The sequence below is a fragment of the Eschscholzia californica genome, unplaced genomic scaffold (genome assembly GCF_041429995.1).
Source record: "Eschscholzia californica isolate CP2 unplaced genomic scaffold, dmEscCali1.0.p SCAF_3, whole genome shotgun sequence".
Taxonomy (NCBI): domain Eukaryota; kingdom Viridiplantae; phylum Streptophyta; class Magnoliopsida; order Ranunculales; family Papaveraceae; genus Eschscholzia; species Eschscholzia californica.
The window spans coordinates 13,715,805-13,720,238 of record NW_028238420.1 but is presented as its reverse complement, the minus strand read 5'-3'; the positions used below and the strand labels follow the sequence as shown (position 1 = coordinate 13,720,238).

The 4,434-nt window shown below is 34.0% G+C and overlaps 1 pseudogene; it reads left to right on the top strand.

The window, feature by feature from the left end:
- Nucleotides 1-1,499: 1,499 nt before the first annotated feature.
- LOC147548556 (protein LURP-one-related 15 pseudogene) lies at nucleotides 1,500-2,538 on the top strand (annotated as a pseudogene).
- The last annotated feature ends 1,896 nt before the right edge of the window (nucleotides 2,539-4,434 follow it).

Genomic DNA, 4,434 nt, shown 5'->3' with positions numbered 1-4,434 from the left:
TGTGAAGAGAAACGGACTGGCTAATCCGTGACGTAATGAATACAAACGGATTGGTCCAGTCCGTCTATTATAGGGCATTATTGTTGTCCAAAATTCTAGGAGTATGATTGTTTCTTGGAATTAAAATTAGTGGGTATTGAAAAGATTGTGCAACTAACTGTTAAGGCAGTAAAAGAAAGAATGATGAAACAGAGAGGACAGTGAGTGGTTCTCATGTACCAAGAAACAAAAGAATGCTAAGAAGTGTAAATTAAAAGAGAGAATTTCCTTTAGTTGAAGAACATTAACAGAGGAAAATAAAAAAACAACGAAGAAAAAAGATCAAGAGAAAATGTTTTTTGGAGAATGTTTATAATACTTGATGGCTGATGTTGGTAGTAATGAAGAAAGAGGTGGTGGTTTTTGAAGTAGTAATGAAATCTGTTTCGGCTCCTTCTCCTTCTTCTTCTTCTTATGGGAGAAAGAAAAGAAATAAAACAAAGATAGCTACTTACGTAGGGAGAGGATCAGAGAAGAGAGAGAGAATATAAATTTAGGAAAGAGAGATGAATGGAGGGGTTAGGGTTGACCGGTGCCTACATACTTGATTGGTGCCAACAGAGAATAGAGCGGTTGGGCCTGGTGCTAACAGAGATGGATGCTAACAGCTGTTTGGTCAGGTGCCTTTAGAAGCACCCTTTGAAGATATGTGAAGATCTAAAATATTCAGTTTCATATATTAGAATATTTCTTGTAATATATCTAATATTATTGTTAAATAATATTTATATTGTTTCCTAATTCAGTTAGGGGAAACTAGGAAACCCTAAACCTTCTCTATAAATAAGAGAGGATTTTAGGAGTTAAATCATTCGATTACTATTCGATCATTGTAACGAATCACCACAGTTGTGGTTAATAAAGTGTGTAACCATTCAGGCTTTATCCGAGGATGTAGGTCGTGAATATCCGACCGAACCTCGTTAAATATGTGTCGTCTAATTTATGTTCATCTATCTCCGATTATTACATAATCGTGAATTTAACAAAACAAAAAGTAAAAAAAGAAAAATATAATATTGTAGATTCTTTCAAGTTGGATAAGGTTTATGTTTTAGCATGGACTCCGCCAGATGTAGATTTTTTTTTTTTGAACTTGCCTTACTTTAATTAGAATAAACGTTATTACAATATTTATCAAGTAAAATACAAGTATATATATAATGAGAATTAACAGTAATGATCGTGACAGGCCTAATGTCAACTAATATTTATTTTTTTGAAAGTCAGCTAACCTTAGTATGTATAAAAAATCAGAATTAAGACTTGGCTAAAAACAAATCCTATTGTTTTAAATTGGTGCTAGTTGGGCCATAAAGAAAGGGTCTATTAAATTATGTATAGGGACCAAGCCTCCTATTTGTCTGTGGACTATTCTCCACCAACAACGTATCCTCAGTCTATATAGAGAAGGAAACTGGCCGGACATGAACAGATAAGAACTACCAGCACCACCACCTATGGCTAACCCGGTAATTGTTATAGGATCTCAGTTCTGTGCGCAGTATCAAGTTGATCTAAAGGTCAAGAAGACGGATCACTACTTTAGAGGAGACATTTTTGACGTTCTTGATGTTAATAACTCCATTGTCTTCCAGGCTAAAGAGAAGGTGTTTCACTTTCATGAACTTCTAGTCCTTCTTGATTCTGTGGGCAATCCTATCGTAAATCTCAAACAAAAGGTACACTATCTTTAGAGACCTTTTAAGTCATCATAAGTGGTCTTAAAACTCTCTCCATGTTGTGATCATACAACTCAAAACCAATGGCAACTGGCAATGAATGGAAAGGACTTAGACATTAAATTATTGGTCCTAGATCGGCCTTCTCCTATATGGTACTATTCTCACATAGTCACATGCCCCCTCACGCGTGATTTTCTTTCAGCCTAGCCCGGTTGTTTCGTTTTCGGGTGACATGAGCATGTGTAGTTATTAAACCTATCATGTGTGGGCCGAACTCTGATACCATGTTAAGTTTGTGGTCATCCAACTCAAAACCAATTGGCGATGAGCGGAGAAGACCTAGATGTTATAATTTTGGTTGTTAGATATCACTTCTCTCATGTGGGACTATCTGTATTACATCTTTTTTTGTTGCCTATAATGTCTACAGATAATGAGTACGCACCAAAAATGGCACGTATACAGGGGAAAGAGCAGAGGCAAAAAAAATTTGTTATTTTCAGTCACTAAACCTAAGGGGAGCCAACTCCTTAAACCTGAATTGCATGTGTTCTTAGCATCCAATAAAAATGAAGATGTGGCTGATTTCAGGATTGAAGGAAGCTGGTCTGCAGGATCTTTTGCCATCTATATTGGGGAGTCTAGTACCATTGTTGCCCAACATCCTGCCAACGCCTCGGTACTGACTGTGTACCCAAACATCGATTACGCTTTCATCGCAACTGTTGTTGTCATTCTCTATCAAATTTGTGAAGGTGTTGATAGTTCAGCACCTGTGTTGTTGAAAGCATTTGCTAAAGGGGTAGTGGGGTGATCGAAGGAATGTAGACTTTTGTTTGAAACGTATATCATTTATAAGACTCACCATCTTATTTGAAGACTCCATATTTCAAAAATAAAATGATCATCTCTTTGTATAATGTGTATAAAGTAGTGGACTTTTCGTTATCAAAATGAATGACCTTCTTTTTGCAATGTTATAGGCCTTCTGTTATCGCAATTATTGGATCTTCTCTAACATACCCAAATCCAACCAAAATTTTGGGAATATAAATCTTCGATAATAAATAATAAAGTACAAACAAATTAAATTTACCCAAAAATAAGAAGTGGTTGTGGAAATTATAGATTTCGAAAAAAAAAACTAAACAATTTGTAACAGAATTGCTTTCTGATACTCTTTATCAACTTCTTTGATTTTCTTTATTCCATTTCTTTAAACATCTGTAAAACTTTATAGCATATAAATTACAACATTATTGGAAGATAAATTTCTGAAAAGAGACAAAAGATAAGGAGCACTAAAGAGTTTAAGCATAATTTGCTATTCCTATGTGCTATTCCCAAATTAGAAGAAGTCCCATAAAATCCACCACTGCATCGTTCATGAACTGCAATTATATGAAAATTAATTAAATTGGATATGATTACATAAGCTAATTCGAACAATTTCACCTAAGTACAAATTATAGAAACAACTAATGAAGAAATCAGAACTTGAATTTGAAGTTTGGAGAACAAACCGGTGGTTGAAGTGGAAAACTTGAGAATTTTAGAGAAAAAGTTAAAATTTTATTGCAGTCGAAGTCAATTGTATACATACTCCTAAAAAGAAAGACAAAAGAAAACATTTAAAAAACCATAATCCCTTATGAATTATGTAATCATCCAGTATAGATTGTTATCGGATAAAATCTCTCCTTGCATAAGAGGAACAATATAATGAAGGATCTATAATAATTTGATTTTAGTACAGAAAACAAAAGAAGATATTTCTTCAAAAATTGGATACCTGAGCAAAGTTGATAGTTCTCAAGTGTCAGTTATGTAACAACATTCAGCTATTGTTTTGGGTCAATTTTTCCAACCACGATACGATAGGTTAATGGTACACACTTACTATAGAGAAGTGGTTGCTTGGTGCTGAAAACATCTTTCTCATGGAGGTGTTAATAAAACGAATACCAAAGTTATTGCCATAATATTATTTTTGAATCAAATTAGCGATCCATTCCTAAATCAATATCCATAAATCTCATGTATATCTTTCATTTATCGATGACTTCATTTAGAAACTATCAAATTAAAAATATCGATACAACTTCGACATTTCTAAATCAAATCAAAACTTCTAGAATTTGCGGTTTTGAATACTAAAATAAATGCACTTCCATTGCCATGCAGTCACGATAGTAGTCGATTAAGGGATGAGTTTTTCTTCTGATGATTTCGAATAATAGTGATAAAAGTTTGTACCCCCTTAACTTAGTTAAAGTGCTCATATTGAATTCTAAAGCATATTACACAAAGTTCTGGCCTATACTTGAGAACAGTTTAAATACTTTTTATTTGAATTTGTCAGCGGGAATAAAGGGCCCGAACCCGAACAAAGAGGACTAGAAAAAACTAGAGAAAAAACAATAATACATCAAAATATCAAAAGAGAAACAAATAAACGAATAAACAATAAAGAATAGAGCAAATGTTGTCTTTCTAACTAGCTACACCGAACTCTAATAACTCCTCTTTTGTCGTCATCTACAATCGTCTGAAGGTCAGCAGGTAGATTATGTGGTAACATCTCTATATATCCCGATACTGGCTTCATTTTCGATATGTAATCTGCTGCTTGGTTGATTTCTCGGTAAACATGTTGAATAGAGCATTCGTCCATTTGCCTCCATATCACCATATAATTACTCAAGAATCA